Below are 23,681 nucleotides of genomic sequence, written 5' to 3'. Positions count from 1 at the left end.
TAGCCTCCTTTGTATGGTCTCATTTTTATCATTCTATTTTTAACTTAAATTAACCCAATTTAGATTCGTAGAACTCTAATCCACACAATGTTCTAAATTCAAGAGAGTAAACAATAATAAGAGTTTACTTAATCCCTTAGTTAATCTTTCTAGGATTAAGAAAGGCTGGAATGTAAAAAAGAGAAGGGGGTGGCCTTTTCCATAGCATTTGAATTTAATTCAATCAATTGTAAAGAAGAGAAGGGGGTGGCCTTTTCCATAGCATTTAATTCAATCAATTGTAAAGAAGAGAAGGGGGTGGCCTTTTCCATAGCATTTGAATTTAATTCAATGAATTGTAAAACATGAAAATCAAGAAAACCATAAATTTAAAATTAAACAAGTAAGAAAATTAACTTACATAGAGCTTGTAAGCTCTCCTTTGGCTTGAGGGATTGAGGGTTCTACTCTTGTTTGAAGCAAGAGTGGCCACCAATTCACTTTGGAGAGGATTAGGCCAAAAACAATTGAATTATTAAAAAAAATTCAATGTAAATGGCTCAGGACAAGAGCAGAGTAACAGTGCATAAACACCATTAAGCTTTTACAAAGGCGGAGGCTTCTATTTATAGGAAAAAGTGAGCCTCTAACCAAGCAAACTGATTCTAGAATTTTTCAGATCAATTTGGTCAATTTTTGACCATTTTTGGGTCAGTTCAGCTTACTTTTTGGATCTAGTTTTAAAATAGGAGAGATGAAATATCTCATTTAATTAATTAAAAATTGGGAGTAATGATGTGAAAAAAGGTGCCTCCTTTATGAGAAAAAGGTGCCTCCTTCATGAGGGGAGATCCCCACTCTAAGGTGTCAAAATTCAGTTTTTAATTGTTGTCTTTGGTCCTTAGTCCACTCTTCATCTTATGTGAGCATTTACTCTTTTTTTTGGGGGGAGGGGGGGTTTCTTTTATTCTTCAATTTATCTCCTCCCTACATTTTGATTAATCTTATTGGTCCATAGGAACCTTAATTGACCATAATCCAAAAATTTCTGAAAATCTGGACTCTTAGGCTAAGGTCCTTTATACCTATTTTCAATTAATTCCAATTGCACATTGGAAAGTTCTTTTTGAATTTCTGTTTCAGGGGAAACCATTTTAGACACTAGGAGGATTTTTATATCCAAAAATATCTCAATTTTGAATTACCTCCCTCTAGACATTTTCTCTCCAAGCCAAAACACGGTAAAACAGGATCTTTCTTTTATTTCAGAGAGGGGAATAATTATAAGATCAAAAGGGGAGGTTCTTACACCTGCACACCTCAAAAGCTGGAGGGAGGAAACTTACATTTTCCTTTAGTTAACTCATCTAATCTGAAGTGCATGGTGGTTGGGAGTCATGCATGGTGGTTGGGAGTCATGCATGCCAAAAAAGGTGAATTCCATGCATATGAAGGAGCCATCACCTATATAAATGGGCCCTCTCTCTCATTTTTCCTGCATGCCTAGTAGAAGTTCATTAAATACCTTTAAAATATTCTCTTTATACTCCTGCGGTACTTATATAACATACTTACACCTTGTAGTACTAGACAAACTAGTCAAATCGGGCATTTAAGCCAACTTTGGAGACTGTAGGACACTGAATTCCATGCTTGAAGTAAGAATGGATTTTTGAAGGATTTGGGAGTGGTTTTCTTTATCCTACAATGGAATAATATCAAGCCAAAACTATTATTCAAGAAGGTCTACCTCTTATATTTCAAAAATTTAAAATTAGGCAAGAACATGTCCTTTTCTTGTATTTTAAATCATTGTATTTGTGAATTGCCATTTATTTAAATCTATGGTTCACTGAGAATAACAAAGCATAGGAAAATGAAATTTTAATTAAGATCTATATACTCTTTCGCCTAGATATTACTAAAATTGAATATATCCCTTCACTTTAGTGAATAAATACCATTAATAAATGGAAGACGATCTTGATGAAAATAAACCCTTACATTTGTATTTTCTTTACATTTGTGGAGGATTCCGTGTTGCTACCATCACTAGCTTTGAAATGCATCTCCTCCACTAGCATTGCACATCGACTTAGAATGACCAAAGATGTAGAGCTCCTATGGGTGTACATTGAGAGGGGGGATGTTGGAAAATCATTTACCCCAATTTCACTTCAGCACTATTCCTAGACTCCTTCCAAGGCTTCAAAGTGCCATTCTTCTCATCTACTTCCTTCAGTTTACATGCTTTGGCCATGTGACCAGGTTTGTTGTAGTAGAAACACTTTGCTTTATATTTCTTCTTCTTTTCAGAAGCATTGGGGTTACTAGATCCTTTCCCCTTGCCTTTCTTTACATTTGTGGAGGATTCCGTGTTGCTACCATCACTAGCTTTGAAATGCATCTCCTCCTCCACTAGCATTGCACATCGACTTAGAATGACCAAAGATGTAGAGCTCCTATGGGTGTACATTGAGAGGGGGGATGTTGGAAAATCATTTACTCAATGCTCCACCCTTGTGATGTTTCTATGTGTGATGGACGTGCTCTATTTTGTAAGGCCCCTTTATGAGGAGTAGCATTTGGGCACTCCCGGTAGCTTCTAATTTAGACTGGAGGGTGGCCAAGTGTGGTTAGATGGTTATAGCTTATTTAGACGTGGCACTCTGCCAATTAGGATGCATGCTTATGTGGGGTATGTGACCGCATTCGTGAGAGCTAGACAACAAACCAAGGAAACATTATTCTCGGGTTGCGGGGCTCCCATTTGAGATCCAGACAGTCTCCAAAGCTATGCAAAGTACCTGGTCCCAATTGGATGATTTGGTCGTTGGTCTAACCAAGTCGTGGGTTGACTGGATGTGGCCAACCTACATCATTGCCAATCATGGGTACTATATATATAGACTCATTTTGGCAACCCTACTTCATTGTCAGGTTCTCATTGTGTTCAAGCACTCTTATAAGCAAGACATTCTCTGTCCAGAGTCTATCTAAATTGCCATTAAATCTCCTTACCCTACTATCTTGAATTGTTCAATGCCTTTCATCCATGTGGGGCATGTACTTTTGGCCTATGTTTGTAGTAGGCTAGCACATGGGTGGGCGGATCGCCCATCAATTGGCAATAAGTAATATTGTTTACTCTCCACTTCTTTCTACAATTCAATGCTTTGTATTATGTTGATCCACCTCCGCTATTGTGTATTCTTACGGGAAAGATGTCGACTTCGCTATTTGGTCTTACTATTCACCTATGAAACATTATCTTGCTAGTTCCCATCTAGTCATGGAACGGGTTATGAAGAACATACAAGATAACCTTTATGATGCCTTTTTATGGAGAACCAGAAGAGATAGAGAATAAAACAAATTTACTCTTTATATAGGCTTAAGCTTTCAAGCCTATCTCCGAGAGAACCCCATGATGATTATGGAGAAGTTGAGGTTGGTAAAGAAGTATTTCATACAGGGAGATGAACCCCTACCCTTGGGAGAGTTCATTTAAAGGAGGCTAAATTCCTTGAGCTTATACCTCCCACATCGTAAGTTTATATATAAAGACCATGGAAGTGAGATTACATTATTTGTTGAAAGTCATGCTATAGAGACTAACAAGATTTAAAAGTGTTTCGGATATGATAACAATTAATCAAGATTTAAAAGTGTTTCAGATATGATATAAATTAATGGAATCATGTTAGTAAAAGAGTTATGAATGGATGTAGGCCCTTACTATGGCATAAAACCATGCCGTAAAACATGCTTAGGAACCATTGAGCATAGCTTTTGTGCATCTGGCTTGGGATAGAGATATGGCAGAACAATGTTATTTGGAGTTCAAGGAATATAACTTCGATCAACCTTATCAACATCTTTTCTTTTAGTTGATGGTGGTTTCAGAGACTTCTTATTGAGATAAGTTTGGATCATTGATCCTTCTATGCATTGAACCTTATCTTGCCAATAATAATGGAGAAATTAGAAATAGTAGAAGAATATAAAATTTTTGGTAGCTCCCCATTACCTTTAAATGAGTATATCGCAAGACTTCATCATCTCTCATTCTATTTACCCCGAGAAAAGTTTGTAATTTTAATTATTGGATATTACCACCTTCCTCAATTACTTTGAATCCCTAGAAAGGATTTCCAATGATGTAATAAATTTGACAAGTATAATAAAACTTTTTACTTTTTTATACATCCCTATTGTATGAAGTTTGAAATTTAAAGAGAGAAAATACGATATGATGCGTGTTACGTGATGATGTAACAAAAACACGATGAATTCTCCTTGCTTAAATAGGAATCATGAGCCATGCCAACCTCAACCAAGCTAACTAGTAGCCAACAATAAGGCACTTAACTATGATGTATAAGAGGCCCTACATTAAGCACAACCTGGATTTTTCAAGGATGAGGGATGAAACCTCGGAGAGATTGTCTTGGATCGAGTCCACGGATGAGTACTTTGATATAGGAGATCATAGTGAGAAAAGTAAGCTGGCCCTTTGACACGGCTGAAAGTCACTAGATTAACTAGAGTGGAATGGAGGAACTATTGCAAAACCAATGGTTTGGGATCAAAGTGATAAATCATGGGAAAATATAAGAGATTACCTTTGTGACCAATTTTGTCCACTCAATTTCGAGAGGATAAGATGAATGAATTCGTGGAGATAGACCAAAAGGGCAAGACTATAAAGGAGTTTCTAATCTCCTTTGCCTTGCCTTGCAAATTGATTAGATAACTTTGCCTTGCCCTGCAAATGGATGAGATAACTTTACTACATCAATTTGTTAGGAAGATGAATCCTTAATTTGACATATTAGTCAAGAATGCCAAGGCAACATCTATTTCTAAGGTCGTAAAATATGGCAAAGGATTTTGCTATGGCCTTATCATGTGAAGATTTTCAGAAGTTAATGGCCACCATAGCCAATAAAGTGGAACTTACAAGCACCAAATTTTTCAAACCCTAAGAGGGGCATGGAATAAATGTAAGTCAAGGGCCAAGGGCTCAATGTTCCTAGAGGTGGGGAAACCTATCAATCTTAAGAGGGGCATGGAATAAATGTAAGTCAAGGGTCAAGGGCTCAATGTTCCTAGAGGTGGGGAAACCTATCAATCTTAAATGCCTACCCCAAGTGTTGCCTTTTTTACCAAAGAACAGAGAAATACTCTATGATAAACCAACGCGTGTTTTAAATATAAGTAGCTTGGGCACATAGCTTTTGAATCATGTTCAAACCAAGATGCCTAGCCATCATCTATTTAGAGAAACCAAGGATCCCCTCCTCAGAACTTGGGAAATCCTTGAAGGCAGTTCAATACTCAATCAACTGTGTCTAGACTTGTGAGATGATTGCCAAGTACCTGAAGAAGAGAAAAGGTGAATTCATGCGGTCATAGAACTTGGGAAATCCTCGATGGCAGTTCAATACTCAACCGATTGTGTGTAGAGCCGTGAGATGATTATCGAGTAGGAAGAAGAAGAAGAAGAGAAAAGGTGAATTCATGCGGCCATAGGGCATCAAGGACAAAATAGACAATTTTCAGTAATTTAACTACCGACAAACTATCAAGGTAAGGAATTTAGGCTTTTGGATAGATTCTCAAAGCACTCATTCTTTCATTTCACCTAGATGCATATGTAAACTAGTCTTAGAATAACGGCATGGGTGTTGAAATTAGAGCAATGTGATGAGCTATGGTGGATCAAACACTAGAATCAACATCATTAACAAATAGATTAATGTAGGCATGGATACTCAAAAACCACCAAGTTCTCATCAGGGCAATGCCTCAATTTATAGAGTTTACATCCAAGCATCTAATCCCACTGATTTCTCCTTGATTCACTCCACCTCTTTTCCCTGATTCTCTCCACCTCTCACTTTTCCCAGAATATCTCCCAGAATATCTCCACACTTCCTAAATCTTCTCATGCTACCCTTTATTCTCTCCCAGTAGATTCTTCTCACCTTTTCACAGGCTCTTTCACATTTACTCATCCTCTTTTACAGCCTCTAACCAAGGGCTTGTTCCCGCACACACCCTATTCACTTGTATTTTCAACACCTCCCCTCAAGTGAATACTCTCTAGCACACCTAGACCCTATACCAAGTTTCCCTCCTTACTTGATAGTCCGCGACCAGTGTCTAGTACTCCTCCCCTCAAGTTAACTTAGCACTCCTCCCCTCAAGTTAACTTAGCACACACGGACCTTATATCAAGTTTCTCTCTTACTTTAAAGGCCGCGAGACCAATGCCTCAAGTCCCTTGACACTCTCTCTCTCTATGTGTCCAAGGCTACTATAAGTGCTCGTGACCTTGACTAAAGTGCTCACACATACATCTACCACGTGGCCTACATCATCGGTGGCTCAGAGGTGGTTTTACTTTGTTGGGGCAGGTTACATTGGGTTGTGGGGTCTCTCTCTCTCTCTCTCGCTCTCAGAGATTTTCACATGGCTCCTCACTCTTTGGAGCCTCACATCTTCTCTTTTCTTCAGTCTTCTTGTCGTGGCAGCTTCTCTCCACGCGTCCGTCTCTTCTTTCAGTCTTCTTGGGGTAGCTTCTCTTCTCGTGCCCATGTCTTCCTTTAGATCTTCTTGGTGTGGATCTTCTTCTTGGAAGGATATGTTTTTCTTCTCATGGCTGGGGCCATGAGCTTGTCCCGTGAGGTCTTCTTGCTCCATGTGAGCAACATGTTTCAATGTTTTGCTGACAGTTCCTTTGGGTTTTTGATGTTTATCTTGTATCATTATGCAATGCAAACCCAAATTTATGCGGGAGGTCTTACCTCTTGTCTTATTCTGGACAAGGGCAGTGTCTATTCCCATTTTTACATTGATGCAATGTGCCCAATACATAATGCGTATAGCATTCATTCTTATGCACATTCCTAAATGCAACTCTGGCTGTGAATAATCTTGAATTTGAGTGAGATTTATAGGCATTAACCAAGGGTTAAATGCATTTAACCAAGGGTTAAATGTAAAATGATGATTATCACAAATTTATCAGCATAATTTTACCAGAAATTACATTAAATCAAGGGTAACCAATTTGTACGGAATGGTTGGAGTATCAAACCAACTCCGAATTGCAATCTGAAGTTATAGGGATCTGTATCAGATACCTAATGGTTAATTTGAACCCTCAATTGTACCAAAATATAGTGATTAGTAGCACTGATTAATCACTGGTTAGCAAATTAATCCACTATTTTGTGTGTAAAAAACAGAGTATGCGGGGAGTCCAGATCTGGTGCCTTAGACTTCAAATGAGCTCAAATGCTTTCAAAGCCATCAATAGCAATGAGTCTAGTAGAGGATTAAGCCAATAAACACAAGATTTGACCAAATATTGAAAGCTGAATCTCTGTTTTACCAAAGTCACCTGCAGATTTGATGAAGAGCTTGGATCTCACTGTAGGCTTGATCAAATTGAATTCTGTCTTCATCAGCTTGTAAATGCTTGAAAACACTTGGGGCTAAGAGGAATTAGACCCATTTGAACTGATGAAGAAGATATCTGCAAATTTCTCCCAGAAAAAGGTGCCTGAGAAAATCGCGATTTCTCCCAAACGCGTCGACGGTTTGCTGTTGCAAAGCAATAGGGCTAATTTTAACTGTGCAAGGAGAATGAACTCCTCCACTGGCTGGGGGTACAGAGGTGAGTTGAAAACTAACTAAAATTTTGATTAATTTCTAATTATCTATTAATCCTAATTAATTAGATAATGGGCTCATAAACCTGATGGATTCTAGGCATGGCTCTGATACCATGTTGAAATTCGGGCAATGTGATGAGCTATGGTGGATCAAACACTAGAATCAACATCATTAACAAAGTGATTAGCAAATATAATTAGTGGTGGGTAATTAACAAATAGATTAATGTAGGCATGGATACTCAAAAACCAACAAGTTCTCATTAGGGCAATGCCTCAATTTATAGAGTTTACATCCAAGCATCTAATCCCTTGATTCACTCCACCTCTTTTCCCTGATTCTCTCCACCTCTCACTTTTCCTAGAATATCTCCCAGAATATCTCTACACTTCCTAAATCTTCTCATGCTACCCTTTATTCTCTCCCAGTAGATTCTTCTTACCTTTTCACAGGTTCTTTCACATTTACTCATCCTCTTTTACAACCTCTAACCAAGGGCTTGTTCCTGCACACACCCTATTCACTTGTATTTTCAACAATGGGAACCCAATGCTATTGGAGTTGGCTAGTAGGAAACTCCTTAACTCGCCATGTGAGACGAATATATTTCAATTCTCATTAAGGTGGAAACCTAATCGAGTGCAGATTCACGAGTGCAGATTCAAGGTCCTACCTAGGATTATACAATGAAATTTTGGGAATGGATTGGCTTGTTTGGAAAGTTGATATCCTTTGCCACAAGGATATTATCTTCTTTATGGACCGTCTGTTAGCATATATTGTCTCCTATTGTGGTGGCTATTCTAGTGTCTACGGGAGCCCTTTTCGTGCTCAAGCACCCCCCATAATTTTATGGGCCTTTGTTGTGGGTTGCCCACCCTATTTTATGGCATTTATGCCTATTTTTCATGTTATGTAGCATGTAGGAGGCATTCAGCTAACTCATATGGGCTGTATATACATGATGCCCTCTCCCTCACTTCTCATCCATCATTTCTTGATCATTTAGTGAGCACCTTCAACTCTCTGCCTTAGTTGTATCCATCTTTTCTTGAGGATAAGTGCATCAGCGTTTTGTTGTTTTCTCTCATCTCTTTATTGGAGCTTCAGTGTTTTTGTCATTTGTCTACATCTTTCCATTGCCCTCTAACATGGTATTAGAGCTCAGAGGTGCTTGGACCTATAATCGATGATTGGAGGCTATTTGATGCTAATTTTTGAAGCACTTCCACACAAACTTGGTGCTTTTTCGTAGTGTTTTAAATCTGCATTTTCTTCTTTGGAAGGGTAGATCTACATTTTGCATCTTTTTCCTCCTCTCCACTCTCTTTTTATCCCGTGCACCCTCCCTACAAGTGTAGAGAACAATTGGGCTATTTTGGTGAGGCTACGTTTTTAGAGGAGGTACATCATGGCACTTATCCAACCTCGGGTGGTTCAGATACCACCCACTCTTCCAACTTTTCTTTTAGATGCCAAGTTGGATGGCACAAACTACAACACCTGCAAAGTCATGGTGGAAACAACCTTGCAGACTTACGACATTTCATCACTCAACCAGTCCTCCGGCCTTATCCAAACAATGCAAAGGATGAGGATATGAGGGGGGGTTCCCTTATGCACAAAGTTGCTCTCTATGGGATTGACTTAATGCCCATGCTCGGTCATTCATTCTTTTGAACTCTCAACCCTCAGTCACATCTCTCACATCAAATGAGATACCTATGCACATGTTGCTTGGAAGAGGCTCTCTAACATCTACGACTAGAAGACACCCATGAAGAGAGTCTCCTTAGAGATTTAAATGTTGAAGCTTTTACCTAATTGATTTTACTTCCATGCGGGATCACATCAACAAACTAGAGTCATTGTTACGATATGGGATTTTTGGGTGTGGGAGACAGATTTCCACTAAGGATATGGTCATCTGGCTACTTCTCAGTTTCCCCCAAAATATGAGAGCTTCTATTCTTCAGTTCTTACCTCAGAAATGGACAAAAATGATTACTTGGGATGAGCTAGTGTCTATGGTCCTTGACCAGGAGAGCAAATTTAAGGATTCTTCTTCAAAAAAAGGTAACCAAACTTTCATCGGACAAAAAGGGGGATAGCCTAACAAAGGCAAAGATGGGGCACCTCCTTATAAGGACTCCAAGGATGCAGAGCCACAAAGGGGTCTTCAACTCCTACTTCTTTTAACAAATAGAAGATTTGTGACTACTGCTCCAAAAATAGGGGCACTTATGGAAACAATGTTGGAGTTGCATATAGGATTTAGAAGGGAAGTCAAAGGACAAAGGCACATTGCGCTCATCCGCCAAAGTTGTGGAGTCAGCTTTCATCACCTTGATTGACCTAGAATCCGATACTCCCCATCCAATGGTTAAGCAAACTTCTCCTTCTTGTTCACACTCTCCTCATCAGTGGATGCTGGACAGTGGTGCCACACAACACATGACTTATTGAATAAGGATTGGCTTGATAAACTACAACAACACTACGATAGAGTTGCCATTGGAGATAACTCTATTGTCCCCATTCCTGGTGCCCCTTATTCTGACAGATGGCAATTGTTGGGGCTGGACAGCTGGATAGCTGGACAAGTGGGAACACCATAGTCATGGTTAGTCGGGCACTTGTAAACAAATTCGCCTCAGCCATCATGGGTGTAACATAGTCGTTGCTCAGAGAACGGAAACTTCTTAGTTATAACTATACCTTGAGCAATATAAACTTGTAATGAGAATCAAAACAAGGTTGTTGGTTGTTTCTTTTGGTTAGCTGATCAGTCAAGTGTCATCTTTGTATATCAGTCTTTTTGGTAATATATCAATGCCAATTCATCTCTTGTAATTATATTTGTCTATATTTATGTTTTGTCTTCTACTATTTTTTGTGTATTTCTTTGGCATTATATTGGTGTATGTTGTGTGCATAATTAGAGAAAGCACAGTAGGTTATTGGGCAGCGATCACCTAATAACACTTTGGCGACCACGATGCGTGTTGCTTTTTTTGCATGTTGTGCTTTCTATGTGATATTCTTTAATTTTGAGTCCGTCATTCTTCGCATGGCCAAGAGAGCCCATGTCAGCACATGAGTTCTATTTAGCATGTCTACACACTCACGCACTTTCGTTTGTTGAATCCAGCTCAGAATCATCACATGATGATGATTATGAGGATGTATCAATAGCTTGGGGGGTTGGAACTGTCAGGAGCCCTCCCAATTCATCCAACAAGCAGCAAAACTCCACTTAGAGGAGGATTCTGAGCACAACAAAGAATTTGTAACTCGTCCATCCTCTCTGGACGTTAGGAACCAACCGCTACCACAATAGCCACCACACCCCCTCCCCTTGCCACACCCCCTCCTTGATTTCATCACTACTACAACATGCTTCCATGACCAGTAGTCACAGTGAATTATTTGTAACTCGTCCATCCTCTCCGGACGTCGAGAACCAACCGCCACACCATAAAACCCACCACATCCCCCTCCCCTACCACCCCCTCCTCAATTTCATCACTACAACATGCTTCCAAAATTCTATGGGAAAAAATCCTTAGAGTATGCAGATGCACACATTCTTCTCTTTGATAGTGCTTGGCATGTGAATGTCCCTTGGCCGATTAATCAGAATCTAAAGAAGGAAACTTTTGTACCAGCCTTACAAAAGAGTGCGGCTCTATGCCGAGCTACTCAATATGAGTATGCTCACTTTTTGACCTGTGATGCAATCAGGGATGCATTTCTCCATAGATGTCAAGAGGATAAGACCTCCATGCATGTGCTGAATAAGCTATGCATATGCAGCTCTCGCTGGGTTGCTCAATATGAGTATGCTCACTTTTGACCTATGATGCAATCAGGGATTCATTCTCTAGATATTTCGAGAGGATAAGACCTCTGTGCGTGTGTTAAATAAGCTATGTCGGATGAACCAAAAAAAGTTTACCGGTACAAGACTATGCAGCAGAGCTTTAAAAGCTCCTCCGAAGACGATGTGACGAATCGGCCAGTTTGAGAGATCCTCAATTCCTACTTCATAAAGGGATTGAGTAAGCAACTAAAAAGGGCAGTTGCTAGTGTAGATCTGGCAACCCTGACTCTAGAGTAGCTAGTCAACTTAGCACTCAGGGTAGAGAGAGTGTTCGTGACATCTGTCAAAGGCAAAGTCTAGAGAAAATAAAAAAAGTACACTTTTGACTCTTCGGATGAGGAGGAGGAGGAAGATTCTGATGTCTTAGATTCAAGTGAAGAAATGGAGGATGAGGAGGAAAACCACAAGACACAGTCAAAGAGCAACAAGAAGGCAGGGAAAGTGGCCAAGGAACTGGGCTGTGGCCATGGCTCAGTTGTCCAGTGAAGGAGCAAAGTCCCCTCAAAAAGTCCAATCGAGCGCTTGTTGTATTAGATGTCATAATCACGGCCATGTGGCCAAGGAATGTGGCTTGAATGCGATCTAGTGTGCCATTTGCAAGATTGCAATGCACAACACTAATTCTTGTAGATACAATGGAAGGAGATCACCTCAGCCAACTGTGGTACAGTGACCCCAGTTGTGGTGGCAGTTCAACCTGCCCCACAGATGGCTCGCACGAACCTTCAACCTCCATTTCGCCCAAGAGTAAATTTTTCTCCTAGGAATGCCCCACGTGCACATCGCCTCGCTTTGAATTTCACTTGTTCCTATTGCCATGCACTGGGTCATTGGAAGTTTGACTATGAAATTTGGAAGAAACATAGAGTTGAGGTGGAAAGGCACTCAAGCATCAACTTTTGGCCCACTGCCCCGATGGCCCAGTGGTGGTGAATGCCGTGGAAATTACAGCTCTAGAGGAGAAAGAAGTAGACATGCCGACTGTAAAGGAGGAAAAATCGTCAGCCATGGCGGTGACAAGGTCAATGCAGCCAGAGACTCCAAAGGCGGAGAAAGAAATAACCTTGGATAAGAAAGGGAGGCACAAGGTGGTCACATGACAGCAAGATTAGCACACACAATGTTCAGACATAGGTGTCTGATTGGGTATAGAAGCAGCAAGCTCGAGAAGCACTTTGGAAGAAGGAGTAGGAAAGGCCACGGCCTAGCCTGATAATTCAGCACTTTGAAAGAAGGAGTAGGAAAGGCCACGACCTGGCCTGATAATTTAGCAAGAAGCTGAGGTCACAATACAATCTGGTGATCCAATCCAACAAGTCATGGATCAGAGGGGAGAAGTGACACATGATAAAATAAACCCTATGGAAAGTGTGAAGGCACCACAGAAGGACGAAAGTTTGATCAAGGTAGCAAAGGGAGAAACTATGCAGTATGATCTATGGGAAGATCTGAAGAAATAGTAGATCCACATGTTAGTCGAGCAACCCTAGTGCCAAACTTTAAAATAGAAATTGGTCGACCAACTAATGCCCCAAGAGGAGAGGCCATCCTAGGTTTTGGAAACCATGCACATTGACAAAAAAAAGAAAGTCTAAAGGAAGCTCCAATCTATGATGAAGCCATCCCAATGATTCAGGTAAACTGTCTGGCATGGACATAGTGCTAGAGGTACTGCTAGATGGAGGATCAAGAGTCAATATTATGTCAGTTACGAAAGTTGGGATCCAACCCCATTCGCTGTGAAAATGGCAGATCAGTGCAGAGTACAGCCGCTCGGATTGATTCGTGGGCTTATAATGGAATTCTCTAGGTTCACCTTTAAAATACCAGTGGTGGTGCTCCGAATGGAGGACATAAAAGGTGCCTACCCAATGTTACACTGGGAAGACCATGGCTCTGGCAGGCATGGATAAAGCAAGATTGGGATGTGGATAAGATCACCATCCAGAGAGGTAAGAAGAAGGTTCGAGTGTTAGCTGGCCAACCGTAAGAAAGTGGAAAACCAATCTCGGTGAAAGTAGTCGAGGGAGTCAACATGCTGCAAGGACTCGATTTGGATGAAGAAAATGAATACCTCCAGCAGAATACCAATTTTATCAGCTTGTTTGAGTTTGATGTAGTTAGCATCATGGACAAGTACCACCCAACCCAAAATCAGCAGAATGAGGCAGGCAAGAGTCAATGGAATCCGTTGAGGTAGGTGGAGTATCTAGATGAGGTCCATGGTTTTTTCGAAGGATTGGCCAAAGATGATAGTGTACCATACCTCTATTAAATCATTGCACAGAAGGCTTTTGAAAAGGACCTGAAGAAGTCCAAATGGGTCAAAGAAGATGATCTAATGGAAATGAATCTGGGTACAGTGGGGTAGACCTAAAGATGGTCTGAGTCAGTGCAAAATTAGATGATGCATTCTAGGAGGAGATTTGGGGATTACTCACTTCCTTTAAGGATGTATTTTCATGGGGATATAGCAACATGAAAGGGATTGACCCTTGATTTTACCAACATTGGATCAATCTGAAGGAGGATGTAGTTTTGATCCAACATCAAAGATATCGAATGACCGTGAACTATGCAAAAAAGGTGAAGGAGGAGCTAGATAAGCTACTGCATGTCGGATTCATATAAGCTACTGCATGTCGGATTCATATATCCAATCGATCGGGCAACTTGGTTGTCTTTGATCATGATTCTCCCAAAAAAAAACAAAAAGCTCAGGGTTTGTGTGGACTACAGGAAGCTCCATGCAGCAACCGTAAAACAGACCCCTTCCCTCTGTCGTTCACACAGGTTCCATGTTGGATGTAGTAGTCGGCCACATGAAATACATTCCTTCCTGGATGGATTCAGTGGGATACAATCAGGTCTAGATGGCACTATATATGATCAAGAGAAGATATCATTCATCACCGAATGGGGTGCCTTCACATCCAACGTGATGAATTTTGGGCTGAATAATGCTCCGACCATGTTTGAGATGGTTCAAGAAATTTTTTACGAGCATTTTGACAAGCTTCATGGGGGTGATGACTTCAGTGTCTTTGGGAATTCATGTCAACACCTAACGCATCTAGCGTTATGCTTGTCAAAATGCAAAGGTTCCAAACTGAGCATGAACCCAACAAAATGTGCGTTTGCAATCATCAGAGCGGTACGCTCCTTTGCCACATAGTGTCTTAGGAGGGCATTGTAGTAGACCCGGCCAAGGTAGAGGTGATTTGGAAAGCTCCGGTTCTGACAAATGTGAAGGAGCTCATATGATTTTTGGGGCAAGTCCGATGGCATAGCCGGATGCTCTAGTACTTGGCACATGTAGCAGTGCCACTGAACTAGCAGCTGGCACATGTAAAGATGCCACTGAATTGTTGAGATATCAAGCTCAACTAGTGCTAGGATCGGACATTGATGACCCGCCTGGGTGATAACTTCCGCGCTTATGCCACTGGTATAGTTCTTTGTGAGGTTATGGTCGATATGCCGCCAGTGGATGTGACAAGCTATGTGATAGCCACTTTGGAGTACTAGAGTTATGAGACATAGTTATAGCACCAACTCAAATAGTCAAGTTCACACTATAGACCAACCATTTTGTATGTTGTTGTAAATATAAGAGTACTTTTCCTTTATGTATGTACTCTTATCTTTTAGTTATATAGTTGTAGAGAAGAGAATAAGTTAGAAGAAAATTCAGCCATCCATCTCTCTCTTGTGTCTTGCACTCTCTTGTGTTGTGCACGTGTTTGCTTGCAGCAAGGAACTCAAGATTTCTCTCTCTTCCTCACATTCTCTTTATGGTATCAGAGCTCCGGTTTGTGTGAGAGCTAAGGAGGTAAGTAACAAGCAAGAACAAGCAAGCAAGTAAGCGGTATGCGGGTAAGAGCATCATCCTTTCTTTCCCTTCTTAGTTTAGGTTACAACACCCATCGGTAGCTCTGGGAGCTACACATCTCCAATTGAGGAGATTTCTTTGTAGGCTTGGAGGTTCATGTGTGGTACAGAGTACTTTGTACTAAAGTTTTGCTGCCAAAATTGCGTTTCGGTCTCCGTTACATCACTGTAAGGTATTTTCAGCACTTTTAGGAAGTTCTGGTTGAAAACTCTCTTGTCAAAATTTGGTTATTGCGGTGGTGCAGCAGTGCATTTTGGGAGTGCAGATAGTGTTTGCACATGTATTGTTGACATTGGGTGTATGTACATGTACTCTGGTCAGATCTAGTGACCTACAGGTTGTGCTGAAGTATACTACTGTGTTACAGGTTGCATACACAAATTGTTTGTTATTATAGTTGTTTGATTATTTTGCAAGAAAACATGTCTGACAAAATCAATCAGATTTTAAGTGAGAAGCTAGACAAGAACAACTTCCATGCCTGGAAGTTCAGAATGACCAATTTACTTATTGGGTAAAGGATTTTGGGACTACGTCGGGAGACAATGAGGAGCCTCTTGAGTTGTCTAAAGAGAATGCCACTCCAATAGATATAAAGGCATTCAAGGATTGGAATCAAGGTGCAAGGAAATTCATTTATTGGATTTCAATTAATGTCACAAACACGATGATAGGATACATATAGGATGCCAACACTCCAACAATTACGTGGAAGAATTTGGTGCAGATGTTTTAGACCAACACAAAGGCAAGGAAACTGCAACTAAAGCAAGAGTTGCGTATTGTGGAAAAGAAAAGCATGTCTACTAGGGCATTGTTGAATCCCTTGGGTCTATCAATGTATTGGTGGAAGATGATGATTTGTTGAGTGTCTGTTTGAATGGGCTTGGCAAAGAGTATAAGCCATTCAAGACCTCCATTGCAGTCAAGGAGAATATTCCCAGCTTTTGGGACTTGGTGTCTATGCTGATAATAGAGGAAAAGTCATTAGGTGAGGACTCTTCTTCACAAACCAAGAACACATAGGAATAAGCCTTTTACTCTACTTGAGGTAGAGGCAGAGGTAGAGGTTGTGGTCGAGGTCAAGGTGGTGGTCGACAAGGAAATCAAAATTCTGGACAACAATAGTCCAATGATTCGCAGCAATCATACGCAGGTGGAAAAGGCCAATCTAGAGGCAAGGGGAGCCAAAGAAGCTGAGGTGGTAGAATGACATTAAAAGTGGAAAGTTGCAGCAAGGCAACTATGCATCATCTAGTAAATAGGGAGGTGATGATAGAAGTGAGCAGCTGTTCCATAACAAGAGATGTATCAATATGTGGATTTTGGCGCCTCTAACCACATGACCAGTCATGCTGAGTGGTTTATAGATATATAAAAAATAAAAAAATCAGGAGGTTATGTAGAAACAGGTGGTGGTGATACTATGCATCCCATTGTGCATGTTGGTAAAGTGCCATTGTGTATGGAGGATGGTAAAATGAAGGATGGTAAAATGAAGGATGGTAAAGTGCCATTGTGTATGGAGGATGGTAAAATGAAGTACTTGGCAGATGAACTTCATGTTCCAAATATTACAAAGAGCCTAGTTTCTATTGGACAGATGGTTGAGCAGGGTTTACAAGTGGCGCTTAATTCTCGAGGATATTTTGTGGAAGACTTCAAAAATCAGTGTCGCTTGGTTGCAAAGGGTAACAGAAATGGCAGGATGTTTACTTTGGATGTGAACATGCCTAAAGTAAAGGCAACCATGTTTGCGCATGAAACAAGAGTCATTTTACAGATATTGACATATGGTACAAGCACATTGATCATGTGAATGTCAACGATTGAAGTCTATGCAGGTATGCACAAAGTATATGTGAAGCATGCCAGCTTGGTAAGCAGGGCAAACATGCTTTCCCACATGAAAAACATGTCAGTGCAAGGCCATTAGATGTCATACATTCAGATGTATTGGGACCAACCAAGACTGCAACAATTGCAAGTTGCAAGTATTATGTTACATTCATTGATGACCACATTATGAAAGTGTGGGTTTACTCCATGAAGGGGAAAAGTGAGGTGTTTTCTCACTTTCAGAGATTTAAAGCCTTGGTCGAGAAGGAAAAAGGCATGCAAATAAAATGTCTGAGATCAGGGGATAATATTTCTCCAAGGAGTTCAGTGATTTCCTGAGGAATCAAGACAGTTTACATGTAGGTACACTCCGTTAATAGAATGGTGTTGCAGAAAGAAAAAATAGGCACATTGCAGAAGTGGCATGTGCCTTGATGGGGCTGAAAAGAATATGCCACATTATTTTTGGGCAGAAGAAGTAGAAATTGCTGTGTACATTATGAACCAGACACCCACTGTTGTTCACGGTATGACGCTTGAACGTATGTCTACATGCATAAGACCAGATGTGTCTCACTTGAAAGTGTTTGGGTGTTTTGCATATGTGCATATTCCTGATGAAGTGAGAACAAAGTTGGATCCAAAGGTAGAGAAATGCATCTTTATTGGTTATGCTATGGAACAGAAAGGTTATAGATGTTATAACCCTACCACTCGCGAGATGTGCGTAGTAGAGATGTATTTGATGAAGTGAGAACAAAGTTGGATCCAAAGGTAGAGAAATGCATCTTTATTGGATATGCTATGGAACAGAAAGGTTATAGATGTTATAACCCTACCACTCGCGAGATGTGCGTAGTAGAGATGTATTTGATGAGATGAGTAGCTAGTATGCACCAGTAGAGTGAAGGAACAGAAGATGCAGATGTAAGAAGTGTTGATGTTGCACCACATGTGGAGCAACAATCATAGATGCTTAGTGGACCTAGAGAGTCCTCTAGCAGTGGATCCAATGTTAGCCCATGGTCAGGCAGGTTGAGGACAGATGTAGGTACACATGTATCATGGAGAGGGAAGGAAAAGGTATATCAACCTTTTGTGCCAGATCAGCAAGTCACTCATATGTGGATGGTGACTCTATCGCTTTAAGCAGAGCCTTGATGAGGAGCTTGGCATTCCATTTGTGGTTACTCCTGGTGTAAGGAGAACGAGAGATATTTTGATGACACCTGATAGTGATCGAGGTGTACGTAGGTCTATGAGGATTAGGTACCTTGTTGACAAGTCAACATATGATGGATATACATCCCATCATATCTATAACAAGGTTTGGTACCCTGTTAATAGGTTGAGATATGATGGATATACAGCCCATCATTATGCTTACATGGTTAAAGCAATACAGGAATTAGAGCCCTCTTGTTTTGAGCAGGCACTTGGAAATAAGAAATGAGAAGATGCCATGAATGAGGAGATGGCAGCATTGGATACAAATGCAACATGAGAGTTAGTGCCTTTGCCTAAGGAAAAGAACGAAATTGAATGTAAGTGGGTGTATAAAGTAAAGCATAATGTTGAATGTATGTGGAAATTGAATGTAAGTGGGTGTATAAAGTAAAGCATAACATTTATGGTTTAGTGAGTAGGTATAAGGCAAGATTGGTGGCCAAAGGCTATGCGCATACTTATGGCATTGACTATGAAGAGACATTCAGCCCGGTTGCAAGAATCACAACCGTGAGAGCTGTCATTGCTATATAGCGCCAGCTCATATAGTCGGGTTCACACTATATAGTTATAGCACCAGCTCATATAGTCGGGTTCACATTATAGACCACCATTTTGTATGTTGTTATAGGAGAGTACTTTCCCTTTATGTATATACTCTTATCTTTTAGTTATATGGTTGTAGAGAAGAGAAGAAGATAGAAGAAAATCTAGCCATCCATCTCTCTCTTGTGTTATGTGTGTGTTTGCTTGCAAGGAACTCAATCTCTCTCTCTTCCTCACATTCTCTTTATTAACTAGCAACTGAAGCACACCAACCTAGAGTGGTCGGAGGAATGTGGCATCACATTCAAATGCCTCAAGCTGATGTTGGCCAAAGCCCCCATTGTGTAGGCACCCAATTTGGAATTTTTGTTCCATGTGCTCGTGGATGTATCGGATGTGGCAATTAGGAGTGTCTTGATGCAGGAAATTGACAAGAAGTGGTTCGACCCAGTCTACTATGCCAGTTAGAGATTATGAGATGCAGAGCAGAACTACTCCACCACTCATGGGGAGGCACTCGGTATGATTTACTTGGTCAGCAAGTTCCGCCACTACCTGCCAGGCAACAAATTTACATTCCATGTGGATCACTCTGGATTGCTCTATCTAGTAGAAAAGCAGAGTTTGGTAGGAAAAATGGCTCAATGGATGCTGATTCTATAGGAGTTTGCATTTAGCGTTGCACACACCCCCACAAACCAGCCATGTAGTGGGGGAAGACTACGTATCTTGATTGGAGACTGGTGAAGCTTCAATTGTCATGGGTGGATGATCTACTAGATGTGGAGATGTTTGTAGTAGAGGCAGTAGTGCCGGTCCCTTTGACCTAGTATGATGAAATGCTACAGTTTGTGGCCACAGGTCGGATGGAGGATAACCTTTCTCGGGACTAGAGGAAGCGGTTGGCTTTCCAAAGTCAAACTTTCCAAGTGATAGCCGAATAGTTGTACAAGAGGGGCATTAACTAGATTCTCTCGTCGATTTGCTCCACCTCATGAATAGGAGACTGTCCTCCGGGAAGCCCATCAAGGGATCACGGCGGCCACTTTGCAGGAAAGGTGACTGGGAGGAAGGTACTCCAAGCTAGTCTTTGATGGCCGATGATACTAGGAGATGCCTACAGATTGGCCAAGCAATGCGACGTGTGCCAGAGGCTTGGTCAGCCAATTGACAGAGATCGGATGCCTCACAATCTGATCCTTCTCAAGCTATTCCAAAAATGGAGACTTAATTTTGTCAGTCCATTTAAGCCACTAGCCTGCTTTACCGATAACCAATACGTTTTGGTGGCCCACGGACTACATGACCAAGTGGGTGGAAGAAAAAGCTCTTAAGGACAATACAACCAAGTCCACCACCAAGTTCTTGTATGAGATGCTCATCAGCAAGTTTGGATGTTTGATTGAGTTGGTCATCAGTGATTAGGGCAAACATTTTGTGAATGATGTCATCCGCCTATTGGGGTCACCCCAGCACACTTGATCATCCATAAGAAGTCCACATTCTATTATCCCCACATGCCTATGGTCAAGTAGAGTCCACAGATCCTCAAGAAGCTGGTGAATGAACATTGCACAGATTGGGATGAAAATTTGTATTCAACATTATGGGCATTTCGCACTGCCCATAAGGTATCTACAGGGATGACTCCATTCAAACTGGTATATGGCACTGAAGCAGTGGTGCTAATGGAGTTCTTGGTACCCAGTCTTCGGATCGGCCTTAGCAAAAAAAATTGAGTCCGGAGGAATCCCTTCAGCAAAACAACAACTGGATTAGCTCATGTAGTTAGATGAGGACAAACTCACCAGTTTCTTTGTTTCCACAGTGATCCAAAATAGGAGGAAGAAGTGGGTGGACCGACATTCCAAGTTTCGGTTGTTTGAAGAAGAAGACTTGGTCCTCCTGTTCCAATCACGGTAGATGGGTCTACATCTGGGGATATTGAGGCTCCGATGGAGTGGACTACTCTAGATAGTAGAAAAGTTCTATGATAGAACCTTCCTACTCGGAACACTCACACGGGAACGGTTCCACAAAAGCTGGTGAATGGCTACCGCCTTCAACCATACAAATGGCCAATGCCACTGAATCCTTTCATTAATGAGGCGGCGCTAGTCATCCACTACCTGGAGGTCAATCAAATTAATGAGGGCGCACTTCAAGAAACCATCATTGCATATTCTGCTACAGAATTTATTTTTTAATACTCATTAATCATGCTAACTTGAGAGCGCGTGGCAATCATGCACAACACACTGCATGTTTCTCGTCTCGCTGATTTCTCTCTCAGCAGAATGGCAAGACACCAACTCTGAAATGGTCACGGGGACACACAGAACACAACTCTGCTGATCAAACCTTCACACTCACTTTGCTGATCAAACCTTCACACTCACTCTCTCAATTCTCACTTCGCATCTCTCCTCTAACTATCTCACTCACTCTCTCATACATAGATAGCATGTTCAGTAAAATAAAGACATTGCAGACGTAACCCACATAGTGTAGAGAGCAACACATAACAATAATGAAATGACAAGATTGCTCTTAGTTATATTCCTGAAGTATTGCAGAGACCATTACAGAGCAATTGCCCAACACAGACTACCATTTTCTGAGTACTATTACTATAAACAAGCTTCATGACACAACTGTCAACTATGTTGAGATATCGAGCTCTAGTGAGGCGGTGGACACTGATGACCCGCCTGGGGGATAGGCCCCGCACTTACACCACTGGCATGGTTGGTGAGATCTTGGGTGATATGCGGCCAGTGGGATGACAGGCTGTGTGACAGCCACTCTAGAGACTGGCATAGTTATAGCGCCAGCTCATTTAGTCAGGTTCACACTATAGAGAACCCGTGTATGTATTTGGTTGAGTACCTTTCATATTGTGTGTACTCTTATTTCTTGTATATGGTGTGTTGAGTGTTGTGTAGAGAAGAAGAAGATTTTCAGCCTCTCACCTTGTGTGTTCTCTATTAGGGTTTTGTGAGTGTGTGTGAGTGCTTGCAAGAGCTCAAGCTCTCTTCCCCCCTGCATCTTTTCTTGGTATCAGAGCCTGGTTCGTGCTAAGGGCTGAGCTGCAAGCAAGAGAACCACAGGAAGCGGTACGAGGGTAAGAGCTACAACTACTCTTCCCTATTGTGTTGGTGACTACACCCTTGTCGGGAGCTCTACGGGAGGCACCGGCAAACGATCTCCGATTGAGGAGCTTTCTTCGCGGGAGTGAAGCTACAGGGCAACTATACAGTCCTTCCGGGCCGAAAACGCGTTTTGGGCGCGTCTGGACCTCCGTTTTTCAGAAAGCAGGCGATTTCGAGCACTGCGGGTAAGTCATCGATTCTCTGCAGAACTCTGTTTTAAGAACTGCAGGAAGACAGATTGACTGTGCAGACACTGTGGGTGCTGCAAAGAGGTCTACAGTTGCCATTGGGTGTATGTATGTGCATTGAAGTCACTGGTTGTGACATTTAAGAGCACTGCAGTACCGTTGTGCAGAAAATACAGCAGTTGTGCAAAAAAACCAGAGTGCAGTTTCTGGTAAAATTGTGTGTTTGGCAAGATGTCTAATGTTGGCATAACACAGATTGTGGCTGAGAAGCTGGACAAGAATAACTTCCATGCTTGGAGGTTCAGGCTGACTAATTTCCTGATGGGAAAAGGCTATTGGGACTACATTGAAGGTGAGCATGAAGAGGCACCGGAGATACCGGATATAAATCCGACTGCTGCAGATGTGAAAGAGTTTAAAGATTGGAACCAAGGAGCCAGGAAAGTAATGTATTGGCTTTCCATTAGTATACAGGACACCATGATTGGGCACATTCAGGATGCCAAGTCCCCCAAGGAGGCGTGGGACACCTTGGTAAAGCTTTATGAAACAAATACCAAGGCACGTAAGATACAGTTGAAGAATGAACTTCATACTGTGGAGAAAAAGAGCATGTCTGTGAATGACTATGCGTTGAAGATAAAGGGCATTGTGGAATCCCTTGCATCTATTGGTGTGTCAGTAGATGATGATGACAAGGTGGAAGTCTGTCTACGTGGTCTCGGGCCACAATACAAGGCGTTTAAGACGTCTATCCAGACTCGGGAAAACATTCCCAACTTTACAGATTTGGTGTCTATGCTGATTATCGAAGAGAAGAACTTGGGTGAAGACCAACAGTCTTCACAAAGCAAAAACAGTTCAGAGCAACAGGCCTTCTACACGAGTTCAGGAAGAGGACGAGGTAGAGGAGGCTGTGGACGCGGTCAAGGAGGTGGCCGAACAGGTAATCAGAATTATGGCCAGCAGCAGCAGCAACAACAACAGTCCCAGAATCAACAACAACAACAACACGCAGGTGGAAGAGGCAAATTCAGAGGCAGGGGGAGTCAAAGAGGCCGTGGAAATTGGCAAAGGCAATATAATGATGCACGTGAATGCTACTATTGTGGTAAGCCAGGACATGTGCAGTCAGAATGTTATAAGAAGCAGGCTGACATGCAAAATGGGAAAGTGCAGCAAAACAACTATGCATCCTCAAGCAGAAATAATGAGGATAATGAAAGGTTGTTTGTTATGCAGCATGTTGTGAATGCCATGTCTGAAAATGTTGATGCAGCACAAAAAGA

The sequence above is a fragment of the Cibotium barometz genome, chromosome 3, assembly GCF_041138505.1.
Source record: "Cibotium barometz isolate CiBa-2024 chromosome 3, ASM4113850v1, whole genome shotgun sequence".
NCBI lineage: Eukaryota > Viridiplantae > Streptophyta > Polypodiopsida > Cyatheales > Cibotiaceae > Cibotium > Cibotium barometz.
This window is presented reverse-complemented; position numbering follows the sequence as displayed.